This window comes from Ovis aries, chromosome 2 (assembly GCF_016772045.2).
Source record: "Ovis aries strain OAR_USU_Benz2616 breed Rambouillet chromosome 2, ARS-UI_Ramb_v3.0, whole genome shotgun sequence".
Classification (NCBI taxonomy): domain Eukaryota; kingdom Metazoa; phylum Chordata; class Mammalia; order Artiodactyla; family Bovidae; genus Ovis; species Ovis aries.
Genome location: NC_056055.1, coordinates 92683795 through 92702548, shown reverse-complemented (window position 1 = coordinate 92702548; position 18754 = coordinate 92683795). Strand labels below are relative to the sequence as shown.

Sequence of the window (18754 nt, the reverse complement as noted above, 5' to 3'; positions counted from 1 at the left end):
TTCTATCAGATCATGTCTTATACCTTGAAAACAAAAAATGCTTAGAATTTATATTGAGGCCAATTTGTAAAAATATTTAGCAGTACTCCACCAAACTTACACTTTTAAAGACTCAATAAACCTTACTAACTCCATTTCTCTTTTCCAGGTCCACACTCGTATTCAGGCACAGGGTTATATAACTTTGTATTTTGTTATTTCATTGCATATGTTATTTTGATGTTAGTAGTATCTCCTCCTCTAAAAATTACCCTCTGTTCTGTCTTAACTACAGAGGCTAGTATACAGATCAGTATTTAGCTGTGTGTTAGTTGGGCTCCCAGGAGGAAGCAGATTTCACACTCAAAGGGAATAAGAAGGGACTATTCACAAAACGGTAAATAAGTGTTAAGGGAAATCAGCAAGCCACAATTGCTATTACTCCTAGGTCTGACACAAAAAAAAAAAAAATGGAGAGAAAGAAGTTGCTGAAACCTGAAGAGAATAACTATCCCTACAGGGGCAGTGAGTGGTCTTTTGTAGGTAGATTTAAGCAATCTTATGAAATCAGGAAGAAAAAATACTTCAGTCTTATTTTCTTTATGCTCCCAATTTGCTAATGGGGCTGTCACAGAGAACCCAATAGAAAGGATGAGAGTAGGAGATCAAATTAATGTACTCCATAAATGTCAGCCTCCTAGGACATACAACAAGAGAGAGAAGAGTGAAGAGTGGATTTGGATTTGGATAGGTCACAGAAATCATTAAAGAGAGGATGATAAATGTGCCCTAATCACTGAATAGTTACTCCAAGTTCAACTCTAAGTGTACAGAAGAAATGGAATATAAAATATTAACAATAAGAATTATCAATGTTCCCACAAAAAAATTAATGACTTATTGAGTCAAATGTTCAATAGACTCTTTATGTTTGGAAACATGGCCATCCCACATAATGGAAATAGGACATATATTTAAGGTTTTTTGTTTTGTTTATAACTAAACATTAAATTCTTAAAAGAGGGTGGGGTATTGGGGAAAGAAGGATGACAGAAAGTAGCATTGATTTTTGTTTCCTTACTTATCAACATCTGGGAAAAATATCACTGCTTCCATTCTTGAACCACCTATTGCTATCAAAAGTTACATTTTTAAAAGTTACATAAATGCACTCTTTAACATTTTTCATTTCATAAAAATATTTAATTTACCTCCTTAATCTAAACATTTATACCACATTCAAGAAAGTATTTTGAAAATGGCATAGAATTAGATATTTGGTAGACCTAAGTTGGTATTTTGGCTCTATCTATATTGGTGGTAAGACCTATGCAAAATATTTAACCTTTCTAAGAAAAATTTCCTAATCTGAAAAGAAAAAAAAAATAGTAATGACTTTAGGACTGGGATAAACTTTAAATAATGTATAAAGGACTTCTGATCACAACATCTAGATCACTATAGTCTCTCTGTAAATATTAAACTTCCTCCAACTTTTTACTTGGGGGGAAATGTCTTTGAATCCTAAAGAAAGCATTACAGATTCCATTTGTCAAATAATTCTAGATCCATTTTCCTTGTAAAAGAAGGGATAGCCAAATGATGTAGATGACAATGGGAATACTACTACCTATAATGTCTGTATTTAGTACTCTATTCCACTTACCTTTTTTTCTATACATACTCTGGGTTCACTCTCTAATTTTATTCAGGCTTGAAAAAAAATTAGCATTTTGATTTCAGAAAACTCTTCAAATCATCTATAAAATATGCTGGAAATTAACTATTTCCTTAAATCTCTAACTGAATGAAGGCAGGAAGTAAAGAAAGAATATAAGGAAACTAATTATCTCTGAAAATGATCCATGGACTGGGTGAGCAAGTCACGCTTATAAATAGCATAGACTGTCATCACCAAAACTCAACAAGAGGCACAGGATTAAACTAAGGAAATGCCTTGAAACTTCAGAAGAGAAAACACATGTGGACTGAAAAAAATTCACACAATTGTGAGTTCACAAAATTCACACAAAATTCACGAAATAGCAATTGCTATATTCCATGTACTCTGCTTCCAATAAACTTCTAGGTAGCAACTCAAAAGTTAATTAGTAACAAAAATTATAATTTTACCTAAATATTGACTCATTAAGTACACAGGTACTCAAATATATCTTAACAAAATACTTGAACATATTTATTCTGAGTCTCACAAGATCATGTAAACAAAAAGCTTTACTCTATTTAATTGAGAAAACTATATATAAAGAAATGCTTATATATACACTTTGTGTGTATATGCAGTTGCTCAGTTGTGTCCAACTCTGCCACTCCATGGGCTGTAGCCCGCCAAGCTCCTCTGCCAGTGGAATTTTCTAGGTAAGAATACTGGAGTGGATTGCCATTTCCTCCTCTAGAAGATCTTCCTGACTCAGGGATCAAACCCATAGTTCTTGCATCTCTTGCATTGGCAGGCAGTTTCTTTACCAGAAGCACCACCTGGGAAGCTTATATGCTGCTACTGCTGCCAAGGCACTTCAGTTGTGTCCAACTCTGTGCGACCCCATAGACTGGGGCCCACTGTCTCTGGGATTCTCCAGGCAAGAGTACTGGAGTGGGTTGCCATTTCCTTCTCCAATGCATGAAAGTGAAAAGCGAAAGTGAAGTCGTTCAATCTTGCCCGACTCTTAGCAACCCCATGGACTGCAGCCTACCAGGCTCCTCCATCCATGGGATTTTCCAGGCAAGAGTACTGGAGTGGGGTGCCATTGCCTTCTCCGGAAGCTTATATACATTTACCTAATTTAAATTTTTGTTACTCATATGTGTGAACACTACTGGATTTAATTTTTTGTTATTAATTATTTGTGTAAATGCTACTGAAAATTGGGCTTCCATGCTATGACTTCATTTTAAATAGATGGGGGGAAAATGAAAACAGTGACAGACTTTATTTTCTTGGGCTCTAAAATCATTGTGGAAAGTGACTGCAGCCATGAAATTAAAAGATGTTTCCTCCTTGGAAGGAAAGCTATGACAAACCCAGACAACATATTATAAAGCAGAGACATCACTTTGCTGACATAGGTCTGTATCATCAAAGCTATGATTTTTCCAGTAGTCATGTATGGATGTGAGAATTGGACCAAAGAGAAGACGGAGCACTGAAGAATTGATGCTTTGGAACTGTGGTGCTGGTGAAGACTTTTGAGAGTCCCTTGGACAGCAAGGAGATCAAACCAGTCAATCTTAAAGAAAATCAACCCTAAGTATTCATTGGAAGGACTGATGCTGAAGCTGAAGCTCCAATACTTTGGCTACCTGATATGAAGAGCCAACTCATTGGAGAAGACCTTGATGCTAGGAAAGATTGAGGGCAGGAGGAGAAGTGGGTGACAGAGAATGAGATGGTTGGATGGCATCAGTGACTCAACGGACATGAGTTTGAGCAAACTGCAAAAGATAGTGAAGGACAGGGAAGCCTGGCATCCTGCAGTCCATGGGATCTCAAAGAGTTCAACACGACTGAATGACTGAATGACAACAGTGACTGAATGACTGAATGACAACAGTAACTGAAAATTATGAGTGTGGTATCTTTTCATTTTATCTATTGGATTAATTTAGTACCTACTACTGGGTAAGAATCTGCTGCCAATGCAGGAGACACAAGAGACATAGGTTTGATCCCTGGGTCAGGAAAATCCCCTGGAGTAGGAAATGGTACCCGACTCCAGTATTCTTGCCTGGAAAACGTCATGGACAGAGGCACCTGGCAGGCTATAGTCCATGGTGTCCCAAAGGGCCAGACACAACTGAACGACTGAGCACACACACACTGGGAAGGGCATAATCTGATATTTGAAAATATAAGAGGAAGAAATATTTTGACATTTGGATGTTATTGCCATCTAGGACTGGTTATATTTACTTAACTAATAAGATAGATATGGGGCTTTCCTGGTGCATCAGAGGTAAAGAATTCACATGCAATACAGGAGACACAAAGATGCAGGTTCAATACCTGGGTAAGAAAGATCTCCTCAAGAAGGAAATGCCAACCTACTCCAGTAATCTTGCCTGAAAAATCCCATGGACAGAGAGTCTAGTGGACTACAGTCCATGGGGGTCTCAAAGAGTCAGACACAACTGAGTGACTAAACAACAACAAAAGACAGATAACATTCTGTGAAACATCTGTGTTTATCATTGGCATGCCAAGTTATATACCTAAAATTACTATGTTATATGAAGTGTTAAGCCTACTTTTGCTCATAACTGACTGCTCAATCTAGATGAACAGTAACCTCTAGCACTTTTCTTGGCCCTTTGGTAAAAGCAGACAAGTGCAATTTATGGGGACACCATAAGAAGGAGGATTCTCTTGTGCTTTGGAATTAAAACACATAAATGAGATCCTTCCAAAAACCACAGCAGAAAAATCAGAATGAAAAATTTCAAACTAACCAAATGAAAGAGGTGGGAGGATATTAAATTTCTGTCAATGAATAAACCATCCCACCTACTAATTTCCTCCACTGAAATTATACCTAAAGTACCAGCTTCAATTTTAAATAATAATAGGTACCATTTATTGAAGAAAGAGCTTTACATACATTGTGTCATTCAATCCTCAGCATAACTCTATGAGGTATATATTATGGTTGCTATTTTATAAGTGAGAAGATTGAAAGTCAGAGACATTAGCAATATGTCTAAAGTCATACACTTACAAGAAAACAAATATTAAACCTATGTTTTTTCAGAAGACAAAGCTTGTGTTCATAGTCATAATCTTTGGTTGTCAATTATATTAAGTGCTTTCTACCTTAAGGTAGAAAACTCTTAGGACAGAAACAGGGAAATGATCAAACCATGATATCTTTGTACTATTGATAGATTCCAAAAGATGACAATAGTTATTTTTTTTAATGTTATGAGAGCTAAGTATATTGTTATCTGTTATGTTTACTTATGACAATCTCTGTATTAGTGTACAAAACAACCAAATTAGAAAATAGATCAGCATTCAATATGACAGAGCACTTCCAAAATGGCTGAGTTATTTAGGACTTGATAATTGAAAATCTGCTTCTCTATAAAAGCAATGAGAAAAATCACTGGCAAAAATCATCAAAATCAACTTTTTCAGAACTCTGAAATTAACTAAAGATGTGCAACAATACGTAAATGTACACGCAAGGAAAAGAGATGAACAGTGATAAGAACAGCAAATTTAATGGCATTTTAACTTGCCCTAATCCTGTCTTCCCAACCTTCCCAAACTTGAAAACCGACAACTTCACAACATCAGTAGCTGTGAAATCCCTGAATCTGGAGAGAATGGGTTTGGAACTCCTCCAAAACCCTTAAGCCCCTAGAATAGCAGTATATCACCCACCAGTTCCCTAAAAAGTACCATTCAAAAGGTATGTCTTTATTTTGACCTGATACAGAGGATATCCTATGAAAAATGATTTACCTGCTGAGCATTTCTTAAAAACAATCAACAATATTTAATGTGGCAAGAGACAACTCTACACATGGACATCACCAGATGGTCAAAACCAAAATCAGATTGATTATATTTTTTGCAGCCAAGGATGGAGAAGCTCTATACAATCAGCAAAAACAAAACCTGGAATGACTGTGGCTCAGATCATCAGGTCCTTATTGAAAACTTCAGGCTTAAATTGAATAAAGTAGGAAAAACCACTAGGCCATTCAGATACGACCTAAATCAAATCTCTTATGATTATACAGTGGAGGTAACGAATAGATTCAAAGGAATAGATTTGGTACACAGAGTGCCTGAAGAACTGTGGACAAAGGTACATTTTACAGGAGGTAGTGACTGAAACCATCCCCAAGAAAAAGAAATGCAAGAAGGCAAAGTGGTTGTCTGAGGAGGCCCTACAAACACCTGAGAAAAGAAGAGATGCAAAAGGCAAAGGAGAGAGGGAAAGATACACCCAACTGAAAGCAGAGTTCCAGAGAATAACAAGGAGAGATAAGAAAGCCTTCTTAAGGGAACAATGCAAAGAAATACAGGAAAACAATACAATGGAATAGAGATTTCTTCAAGAAAGTTAGAGATACCAAAGGAACATTTCATGCAAAGATTGGCTCAATAAAGGACAGAAACGGCAAGGACCTAAAAGAAGCAGAAGACATTAAGAGGTGGCAAGAATACACAGAACTGTATAAAAAGAGACCTTAATGACTGCGATCCCTGATGGTAAGGCCACTCATCTAGAACCAGACATCTTGAAATGTGAAGTCAAGTGGGCCTCAGAATGCATTACTATGAACAAAAGCAAGAGGAGGTGATAGAATTCCAGCTGAGCTGTTCTAATCCTAAAACATGATGCTCTTAAAGTGCTATGCTCAATATGCCAGCAAATTTGGAAAACTCAGCAGTGGCCACAAGACTGGAAATGGTCAGTTTTCATTCCAATCCCAAAGAAAGGCAATGCCAAAGAATGCTCAAACTACTGCACAATTGCACTCATCTCACACGCTAGTAAAGTAATGCTCAAAATTCTTCAAGCTAGGCTTCAACAATATGTGAACCAAGAACTTCCAGGTATTAAAGTTGGATTTAGAAAAGGCAGAGGAACCAGAGATCTAATTGCCAATATCCATTGGATCATAGAAGAAACATGAGAACTCCAAACAAACATCTACTTCTGTTTCATTGACTATGCTAAAGCCTTTGTCTGGATCACAACAAACTGAGAAATACTTAAAGAGATGGGACTACCAGACCACCTGACCTGCCTCCTGAGAAATCTGTATGCAAATCAAGAAGAAACAGCTAGAACTGTATATGGAACAATGGACTGGTTCCAAATTGGGAAAGGAGTACTTCAAGGCTGTATATTGTCACCCTGCTTATTCAACTTCTATGCAGAGTACATCATGTGAAATGCTGGGCTGGTGAATCACAAGCTGGAATCAAGATTTCTGGGAGAAATATCAAAAACCTCAGATATACAGATGATGCCACTCTAATGGCAGAAAGTGAAGAGGAACTAAAGAGCCTCTTGACGAAGGTGAAAGAGGACAGTGAAAAAGCTGGCTTAAAACTCAGCATTCAAAAAATGAAAATCATGGCATTTGGTCCCATCACTTTGTGGCAAATAGATGGGGAAAAAGTGGAAACAATGACAGATTTAATTTTGGGGGGGCTCCAAAATCACTGCAAACGAGGACTGCAGCTACAAACTTAAAAGACTTTTGCTTCTTGAAAGAAAAGCTACAATAAACCTAGACAGCATAGTTAAAAGCAGAAACATCACTTTGCCAACAAAGATCCATATAATCAAATCTATGATTTTTCCAGCAGTCTTGTATGGATGTGAAAGTTGGACCACAAAGAGGGCTGAGCACCAAAGAATTGATGATTTTGAATGTTGGTGTTGGAGAAGACTCTTGAGAGTGGCTTAGGCAGCAAGGAGATCAAACCAGTCAATCCTAAAAGTAAATCAACCCTGAGTATTCACTGGAAGGACTGATTCTGAAGCTGCAGCTCCAATACTTTAGCCACCTGATGCAAAGAGCCAACTTATTGGAAAAGACTCTGATGCTGGGAAATATTGAGGGCAAGAGGAGAAGGGAGTGACAGAGGATGAGATAAATATAATAGATGGCATCACTGACTCAATGGACATGATTTTGAGCAAGCTCCGGGAGATGGTGAAGGACAAGGAAGCCTGGCGTGCTGCAGTTCATGGGGTTGCAAAAAGTCAGACAGGACTTAGTAACTGAACAACAATGTAGGACTTGTCTAATCAGTAGATGCTTTAAGTGGTATTTCAGCTAGGACTACCAAGAGGACAGCCAGAAAAGTTTAAAACAAAAGACTGGGTAATGAAGTATCCATAGGGGCTTTGGAAAGCTCTGACATGTTACTGGAATCTAGAAGGCCACATCATGTTGAGGAATGTATGCATGCCCAGTAAGTACCTAAGAACATATTAATCTCTCACCTCTAACTGACCTTGAGGCTCTGCACAAGCAGAAAGTTAAAGCCAAGGCAAAGTCATAAGCAATCCATTAGAGCACTCAAGCATGACCCAATATGCACATAGAGCCCTTTAGCAAAGATTGGAAGATTTACCTATACAAATTATTTAAGGAAATCTCTCTCCAGTTTTGAGCTGACCACTAGACTAACCAAGTGGAGACATCAGTGGTCAGATACAACAAAGAACACAGACTTCATATAATTATTCCAGAAAAGTCACAAATAAACACAAATGTCAACAAATAACAACAACAACAAACCCTGGAGGTGGTAGGAGACTATTACCCAAAAGTATAGCATTGTATTATTTTAAATGTCCACATTTCAACAAAAAAGTATAAGATCCTCAAAGAAATAGGCAACTATGGCCAAAAGACATGGGGAAAAGCAATAAAAAAAAAAAAAAAAAACAGTTCCTGAGAAACATAGATTGTAAAATTAACTAAATAGAGACTTCAAATCAGCTAATATAATTATGCTAAAAAACTGTTAAAAAACCATATCCAAAGGATCAAAGAAAATTATTAGAAAAATTCCACTACTTCACACCACATACAAAAATTAGCTCAATATATATGAAGACCTAAATTTAAGAACCAAAATTTAAAAATTCTTAGAAGAAAAAATAGAAGAAAATCTTTGTTAGATAACATATGAAAGGCACAAGCAACCAAAAAATATATAAGTAGATAGGTAAACAGATATCATGAATATTAAAAATGCTTATGTTCAAAAGAACACCTCAAAAAATAAAAAGACAACCCACAGAACGGAAGAAAATATTTACAATCATATATACAGCTTTCTATCTGTAATACATAAAGAACACTCACAATAATAATAACTAAAAGAAAAATTCTCTATTTAAAAGTGGGCAAGATTCTAAATAGACATTTCTTCAAAGATATATAAATGGCCAACAAGCACATGAAAAAACACTTAATAAGTTAGGTTCTCAAACACAATGAGGTACTGATTCATGACCACTAAAATGACTATAATCTAAAAAGATGTACAGTAACAAGTGTTGCCAAGTTTGTGGAGAAACTGGAAGCCTCATACATAGCTAGCGGGGCTGCAAAATGGTGTAGCCTCTTTGTGAACCAGTTTGGCAGTTCCTCAAAAATTAAACATAGAGTTGCCATATGAACCAACAAGTCCTCTCCTCGGTATATTCCAAGAGAAAAGAAAACATACTCCTACACAAAAACTTACATATGAATATTTATAACAGCACTACTCATAAAAGTCAAAAGGTTAAAATAGTCCAAATGTCCATCAACTGCTGAATGGATAAACAAATGTAGTATGACCATGCAACAGAATATCATGCAGCCATAAAAGGGAATGAAATACTGATGTATGTTACAACATAGATGAACCTTGAACACATTATCCTAAATATAAGAAGCCAAACATAAAATAACACATATTGTATGATTCCTTTCATATGAAATCTCCAAAATAGATGAATTCATCAAGGCAGAAAGTAAATCAATTGTTGCCATAGGCTAAGGGAAGGAACAAAGGTAAAGTGACTGCCAATAGAGGGGGTTTCTTTTGGGAGTGATAAAATGGGAACTCTTCTGGGATTCGACAGTGACAATGGTTGCACAACTTTTGAGTATAGTGAAAACCACTGAATTGTACACGTTAAACGGGTGAAATGTATGCTATGTGAATTACAGCTCCAAAAAAGGCTGTTTTTTGTTTGTTTGTTTGTTTGTTTTTTAAGATTAGAATGCATTCAAGTTGCTGTTGGAGAAGGCAATGGCACCCCACTCCAGTACTCTTGCCTGGAAAATCCCATGGACCGAGGAGCCTGAAAGGCTGCAGTTCATGGGGTCGCAAAGAGTCTGACACAACTGAGCGACTTGACTTTCACTTTTCACTTTCATGCACTGGAGGAGATGGCAACCCACACCAATGTTCTTGCCTGGAGAATCCCAGCAGGTTGCTGTGGCCTTGAGCCTTGGCAGAGGATAAAAAGTGGACTCCGGGTTCAGAGAGAGAAGCTGGTGCCACTTCCCCCCCCCCCACCCCCCCCCCCCCCCCCCCCCCCCCCCCCCCCCCCCCCCCCCCCCCCCCCCCCGCCCCGCCACTTCAGGCTCTCCGAAGGCTCGAGTTTGGGGTCCCACTCAGGTACCATTGGGTCAGAGCACCTTGCCCCTACCTGTTCGGACCTCTGGGTTGAGCCGCCACTGCTCTGTGACTCTTGACTAGAGGAGGTCAAGAAGCCCCCACAGCTTTAGGCATTGAGCGATAGGCGAGGTAAGCCAAACTCCTCACAGACGAGTCTGAAGGGAGGAACCTTCGGCCTTGGGGCACCTGGGCGTCTCTCATCCCAGGCTCTCCTGACGCGCGCCTGTACGTCTACCGAGATCCCGCGAGATCAGAGGCCCTTCTCAGGTGCGTCATGTCTGCTGCACCGCCTCAGAGAATCGTTTTTCCATACTCTGAGCCACCCCTAGACGCTTGGCGCATCCCAGCCCAACCTGCCCCCCTGTTGGGCCCGCGTTTACTTCCCCCACACAGCCGAAGTCACGTACCTCACCTTGCAAGCTCCAACTGCACTGTGGTTTGCCTTCCTGGGAACTCCACACTGCACAACCTCTGGGACTTGGCTGTGTCTCCAGCCCTGGCCTCATCCCTCATTCTTTGAGCATTCTGTTTGGTATTCAAATGAGACTATTTCCCGAGAGACTTGGGTGAAGGAGCCAGCTCCCTCATCACTGGTACTGATAGATGCACTGGGTCAGAAAGAGAGAGCAATGCCCTGAGGCTGCTCTTCAAGGTTAAGTGCTCTAGGAGGGACAGAGACCCCCTGCCATGAATTTTAGATGCTCCGCAGCTGCCACACAAGCAACTAGCTCTGAGGATATTGGTGAGTGTCTGGGACGTTTTTGTTTTTTGTGTGTGAGAGCCTGTCTGTGTGTTTCTCTTTTTATTCCCTACTTGGAAGATCTTGCTTTTTCTACAAGCAGTATCCAGATGAGGAGCTCAAGGTGCCTAGCGCCATAGTCTATGTACTCCTTAGTTGGGTTCAGGGAGTAAGGGCCATTTATTCCCTTGGACTCAACTTCTGCTGGAAAGGCTGTTTCATTCAGTGAGGTTGCTGCCCAGGTCTTGAAGTGAGACTGCTCTGCCATAGTTCAGGGCATCAGGCTGTTGTTTTGGAACGTTGTCAGTGAAATGGAGACACGCTATAGGCTGTAGGTTTAATGAGCCTTTCTCCAAGATATGAGAGTGGCGAGAGTACCGCCAGTCCTGTATGGGCCCATGGTCTGCATGTGTTCAAGCAATCCCAGAGCTTGAGTGCCCCTCCTTCAATTATTGGAGGCTCTAGGCAGGTGAGTGTGACATGGTCTGTGGTTTGCATAGACATATAGGCAAGTGGTCTTTGGAAGGCACTGTACTCTGGTCTATTGGAAGAGGAGAAGGAGGTGGCAAAAGCTGACAGCATTAGGTATTATCAGGCAGGCTCCTGTTCAGGTCCTCTGACTGCCTGACCTAATTTTCTAATTTCAGAATAAAATGGCACATTGAAGTTGCTATGGTCTTGGATCTTGGTAAATGTCAGATTGGGATCCCAGGGTTTCATGCTAGAAGCCTGGGCCTGGGTGACTGTCCAGGGCCCTTCAGAGTCTTGGAAGACTATATAGATCTGTGACCTGAGCATATACAGTTCACTCCCCAGTTCTGGCAGACCCTCCCATATTTGGGCCAGAGGTAGAGAGAGATTGTGTGTGTGTGGCGGGGGGGGGGGGGGGGGGGGGGTGTATGAATGTTGGACAAAACCTAGTAGGGATAACAAATCAAAGCCTCAGAAAGAGGCAAAAATCACAAAAGAGAGTACCCCACCACACTAATGAGTGTTTCCTCAGAAACACAAAACAGCTTCCTGACTGCAAACAGTGAGTGCTATGAGAAAAAGTGGGCCCTAGAAAGGAGGCCGATTCATTCATTACTTAGTTCTACTCCAGGAAGAAAAAAAATGTGTCCTAAGACAAGTGAAATGAGACACTAGCCCAGGTAACTTATAGTCCTTACAATGGACAAAGAGCCTCCTCATAAAAAAGAAAAATCCACCCAACAAAAATTCTAAGCAGGCATAAAACTCAATTCCTACTTCCACAAAACTGTGAAAGCTCTGATAGAAACCTTCAATCACTGTCCTTAGAATAGAGACCCTCAGTCAGAGACTATCAGCATAGCTACTCATGAGATTACTGCAGGCCCTAATCTGTAATGTATCTTCCCTGGTGGCTCAGAGGTTAAAGCATCTGCCTCCAATGCAGGAGACCCGGGTTCAATCCCTGGGTTGGGAAGATCCCCTGGAGAAGGAAATGGTAACCCACTCCAGTATTCTTGCCTGGAGAATCCCATAGACGGAGTAACCTGGTAGGCTACAGTCCATGGGATCACAAAGAGTCAGACACGACTGAGAGACTTCACTTACTTACTTACTTCACTTAATCTGTAAGTACAAATGAGCAATCAAAAATTACCAGTAATTACAATAGGCAAGCAATGTAAAAGAAAGAAAAATAAGAGATGAACAGAACTCAGAGGAGTAATTGCCAAGGATCAGAATCAATGCAGGAAAAAGCAGAAATTTTTGAATTAATTTTTTAAAATATTCTCAGAAAATTTTGAGAATATTGCCTCTGTATTTTAAAAGAAAAAGAAAATATATAAGCCACAATAAAAGAATAATTGAATCTTTCAAAACATATTTGCTAAAATTAAAATTTAATAAAATAGCTGAGGGACTTCCCAGGTGGCACTAGTTTTAAGAACCTGTCTGCCATTCAGGAGACATGAGACGCAGGTTTGATCGCTGAGTCAGGAAGATCCCCTGGAAGAGAGCATGGCAGCCCACTCCAGTATTCTTCCTTGGAGAATGCCATGGATGGAGGAGCCAGGAGGGCTATAGTCCATATGGCCACAAAGAGCTGGACACGACTGAAACGGCTTAGCATGTATGCATAAAATAGCTGAATGGCAGAATAGATCTAGGTGAAAATTAGTTATTATACTGAGGGATTCAAATATGGGGTTATCCTATAATGCAAGACAAATGGAAAAAGAAATCATAAGAAGTAATGATTTTTTAAATGTTAGCTAAATCCAGAAATTCCAAAAATCTATTAGAACTTTGAACTGAAGAGGAAAAAGGGAAAAGAAGAAGAAAATAATTAAATTTCTTATTTCTCTTAACTGAAAATCTGAATCTTTAGATCGATAGATCCTGGAAAGGCTGAAAATGAGAAATGAAACCATGTATAATGAAACTGCGCAAGTATATTGCACATTGTCTAATATAAATGATGAGTTACCAATAAATGTTTTAAAAAGTTTAAAAATGCAAAAATTCTAATGAATGAGAAACAAACCAATGGTAAGGAAATGCTAACAGAAAGAAAACAAAAGTGATAACGTAACTATTGGAAAAATAGCATTGAAGGGAAAAAGGCATTAAATATGACATGATAAAAAATGATGTTTTATACAGATAAAAGATAGTAAGATGTTACAACAGTAATGAATATTAATGTACTTAATTCAGTTCAGTTCAGTCACTCAGTCCTGTCTGACTCTCTGCAACCCCATGGACTGCAGCACCCCAGGCTTCTCTGTCCATCACCAACTCCCAGAGCTTATACAAACTCATGTCCATTGAGTCAGTGATGTCATCCAACCATCTCATCCTCTATCATCCCCTTCTCCTCCACCCTTCAATCTTTCCCAACATCAGGGTCTTCTCAAATGAGTCAGTTCTTCGCATCAAGTGGCCAAAGTATTGGAGTTTCAGCTTCAACAACAGTTCTTCCAATGAATATTCAGGACTGATTTCCTTTAGGATTGACTAGTTGGATCTCCTTGCAGTCCAAGAGACTTTCAAGAGTCTTCTCCAACACCACAATTCAAAAACATCAATTCTTCAGTGCTCAGCCTTATAGTCCAACTCTTACATCCATACATGACTATGATCATGAACTATGATACATGACTGGAAAAACCATAGCTTTCACTAGACAGATCTTTGTTGGCAAAGTAATGTCTCTGCTTTTTAATATGCTGTCTAAGTTGGTCATAACTTTTTTTCCAAGGAGCAAGCATCCTTTAATTGAATGGATGCAGTCACCATCTGCAGTGATTTTGGAGCCCCCCAAAATAAAGTCTCTCACTGTTTCCATTGTTTCCCCATCTATTGCCATGAAGCAATGGGACCAGATGCCATAATCTTAGTTTTTGAATGTTGAGTTTCAAGCCAGTTTTTTCACTCTCCTCTTTCACTTTCATCAAAAGACTCTTTAGTTCTTCACTTTCTGCCATAGGGGTGGTATCATCTGCATATCTGAGGTTATTGATATTTCTGGCAATCTTGATTCCAGCTTGTGCTTCATCCAGCCTGGCATTTCGTAATGTACTCTGCATATATGTTAAATAAGCAGGGTGACAATATACAACCCTGATGTACTCCTTTCCCGATTTGGAACCAGTCTGTTGTTCCATGTCCAGTTCTAACTGTTGCTTCCTGACCTGCATACAGGTTTCTCAAGAGGCAGGTCAGGTGGTCTGGTATTCCCCTCTCTTTCAGAATTTTCCACAGTTTGTTGTGATCCACACAGTCAAAGGCTTTGGTGTAGTTAATAAAGCAGAAGCCATGTACTTAATTACACACATTTAAAATATAAAACTCAAAAGCTATTAGAAATAGAAGGTAGTTTCTCTTTCAGGGAGTATGGGGCAAAAGATATTTGAAGGACCTTCCACTACAAAACATTTAGATCCAGGGTAAAACTTTTTACTGTATTATTGATCTTTTAGGAAACTAAGGAAAGCTTCAAAAAAGAAAGAGAAATAAAGTTATAACTGAAAGAGAAGCAGTACATTCTAGGAAAATCTGAAAGGTAGGGGTTGCATGAAGGATAGATGATGTACCAGTACTTTACCAGGCCCAAGAGAACCAATGTGACTACACACTTGATTTAAAGTAACTAGTATCCACTAGCCTCCAGAAGAAACATCAGTAAATATATCTTAGGGGGAAAACATCATCAATTTAGTCCCTTAAAATTTCTTAAATTTAAATCAAACTTAGATGAGCCTACAATCAAGGAAATGTGAACACTGAAGTACACAACTTTCTGTAAATGAATATCAACATCAATAATAAACAAATTTGAATACTCAAGAACTTTAGGTATTTAAAATTATCAGCTATATAGTATAAAAGAACTTTTATAAGATATTATAGTTGAAATTTTTTTACTGAAAATACCAAACTGAGCAAGCAACATGAGACTATCTAGAGTGATCAGCTCTGCTGTACTGTGCTTAGTTGCTCAGTCACGTCCAGCTATTTGCAATCCCATGGACTGTAGCCCACCAGCCTCCTCTGTCCATGGGGATTCTCCAGGCAGGAACACTCAAGTGGGTTAGCATGCCCTCCTCCGGGGATCTTCCCAACCCAGGGATCAAACCCAGGTCTCCCGCATTGCAGGTAGATTCTTTACTGTCTGAGATACCAGTAAAACCCCAGAGTGACCAACAGATTTTTTTTTTAATAAGCAAATAGCATTTTGAAAGTGTAAAGTAAAATTGTTGCAATATATATATTAAAGCAGCATTTTAGACACTGATGAATAACAACACAGAAAATAGAGAATAGATTATATGAAAGAGAAATCAAGAGACCTATAGGATAAAATAAGAGGTCCAGTACGCACCAAATCAATTCTTAGGAGAGAACGAAGAATGAGGGAGATGGACAGTACTTGAAGAGACAATGATGGAATTTTCTTGAACTGAGGAGAGATATGAAACCACAAAGACAAGAACCACAATGCATTACAAACAGGATAAGAAGAAATTCATACTTTGTAAGTTGAAGTGCATCTGCAGTACACCAAAGACAAAAAAGAAACCGATTAATGTGTAAATAAACATAACCACAATAGTCTGTATTAAATAATAATAATGTCTAATTTTGAAGGTTAAACAAAGACACAGTTCTGAATTTTCTAGCATGTTATTCAGGAGGTCAAGTGTAGTTTAAATTTACAGTAAAAGTGTTAATATATGAATATTAGATTTTTGCTTAAATGTACATGGTAACAATATCAGGGATAAAGATTAAAAGACTAGAAATAGAAAATATAACTCCAGGTCCCTAGAGGGGAAAAAATGAAATAAAAAAAGAATTCTAACCAACCCTGAGAAAAGTATGAAAAGAGAAAAACTATAAGCATTTGTAAAGCTGAATGAATGGAAAATAAATAGTAGAAAATAATAATAAGGAAAGGTATAAACAGCTTGAATAACTATTCGAGTTTGATTTAATCAATCTACGTAGCAATTAAGAATTTTGAACCCAATAGTGAATTTGCATTATTTTCAAATAGAAATGGAATAGTTACATATGCTAGAGTGACAATCAGAATTAAGTCAGGAGACAGAACCCACACAGGCACACAAAGCCTCAAAGGAAATATCAACAAAATTTAAAAATGAGGGCTTACATCACATTTCTTACTCGCAATTCAAACAAAAAGCTATGACCTAAAAACAAAATGTAAAATTCAAGCATCAGTGTATTAGTTTTCTATTTCTACTGTAATAAATCATCACAATTTAGTAGCTTAAAGGGCTTCTCTAGTGGCTAAGATGGTAAAGAATCTGCTTGCACTGTGGGAGACCTGGGTTCCATCCCTGGGCTGGGAAGGTCCCCTGGAGGAGGGCATGGCAACCCACTCCAGTATTCTTGCCTGGAGAATCACCATGGACAGAGGAGTCTGGTGGGCTACAGTCCACTGGGTCTCAAACAGTTGGATACGACTGAATGACACAGCACAGTCCCTTAAGACAACACAAATTTATTGTCATACAATTCTGGTAGTCAGAAGTCTAACACCGATCTCAGCTGGCTAAAATCAAAGTGATGGCAGGCTGCCTGCCTTTCTGGAGGCTCTAGGGAAGCATGTTTTCTCTTTATTTAGGTTGTTTATAGAATTCCGTTTCTTGCGTTTATTAGACTGAGGTCCTGGTTTCTTGATGACTATAAACTGAGCACAGATCCCCACTTTCTAGAAGCTACCAGATTGCCTCACAGTTACCTACTTCCATCTTTAAAATCAGCAAGAGTTGGTCAAGTCCTCATACTGCATTTCTCTGACCCTTTCTTCTGCCTCCCTGTTCCACTTTTAAGAGCTTGTGCAGTTATACTGGGACTCACATAGATAGGAAAATGAAAATAATATCCCCATCTTAAACTCATAACTTCAATCATATTTTCAAGGTTCAGTTCAGTTCAGTTCAGTCGCTCAGTCATGTCCGACTCTTTGCAACCCCATGAATCGCAGCACGCCAGGCCTCCCTGTCCATCACCAACTCCCCGAGTTCATGCAGACTCACGTCCATCGAGTCAGTGATGCCATCCAGCCATCTCATCCTCTGTCATCCCCTTCTCCTCCTGCCCCCAATCTCTCCCAGCATCAGAGTCTTTTCCAATGAGTCAACTATTCACATGAGGTGGCCAAAGTACTGGAGTTTCAGCTTCAGCATCATTCCTTCCAAAAGAAATCCCAGGGCTGATCTCCTTTAGAATGGACTGGTTGGATCTCCTTGCAGTCCAAGGGACTCTCAAGAGTCTTCTCCAACACCACAGTTCAAGAGCATCAATTCTTCGGCGCTTAGCCTTCACAGTCCAACTCTCACATCCATACATGACCACAGGAAAAACCATAGCCTTGACTAGACGGACCTTAGTCGGCAAAGTAATGTCTCTGCTTTTGAACATACTATCTAGGCTGGTCATAACTTTTCTTCCAAGGAGTAAGCGTCTTCCACTTTCATGGCTGCAGTTACCATCTGCAGTGATTTTGGAGCCCCAAAAAATAAAGTCTGCCACTGTTTCCACTGTTTCCCATCTATTTCCCATGAAGTGATGGGACCGGATGCCATGATCTTCGTTTTCTGAATGTTGAGCTTTAAGCCAACTTTTTCACTCTCCTCTTTCACTTTCATCAAGAGACTTTTTAGTTCCTCTTTACTTTCTGCCATAAGGGTACTGTTTTTTAAATTCTGAGAACTAGGGTGTGGGCATCTTTGGGGGCCATTATTCTGCCTAGCACAATCAGATTGGCACTTACACACATACACAAAGACTGATAACATCTAATGATGGTGATGATGAGGGTAAACAGTATTTGTGTGTGTGTGTGTGTGCGTGTGTGTGTCTAAAGACTTTTAAAACCCAATTGGATCTTATGGACCTAATTCAAAATGTAAGTTTGACCCATGAGTCCCATTCTAGGGTGTTCTCCTGAAGAAATACTTGCACATATGTATAGAGATACTGTATGTTTTTGTAGGACCCTTTGCAAGAGCAAAGTCCTAAAGAATCTAAATTTCCACCTATATGGTAATGATTAAATAAATTATGATACATCCATACAACTTAACACAATGAAATTTTTAGGAAAATGAGACAGTTACTGAATGTACTGACTTGGGAAAAAAGTAGAAATATATCATGCATCAAAAAACAAATTGTTCAATATGCGTAATGAAAAACAACTAAAATAAAATCTGTCTCTTTGAAATTTAAAATTACTCTCCTAAATTACTTACATTAAAGAGGATATTAGAGATTATTTTAAAATTAATGCCAAAATTTGTGTGATGAACAAAGAAGCACTTAGCCAAAAAATATTAGGCTTAAATGCATGTATTAGCTGA

At 38.9% G+C, this 18754-nt stretch overlaps 1 non-coding gene across 1 annotated transcript; it reads left to right on the top strand.

Moving 5' to 3' along the window:
• The first annotated feature begins 12264 nt into the window (after nucleotides 1–12264).
• On the top strand, nucleotides 12265–12336 carry TRNAW-CCA (transfer RNA tryptophan (anticodon CCA)). Its single transcript has one exon. It is a non-coding gene; the product is annotated as a tRNA-Trp (tRNA).
• Nucleotides 12337–18754: the final 6418 nt, after the last annotated feature.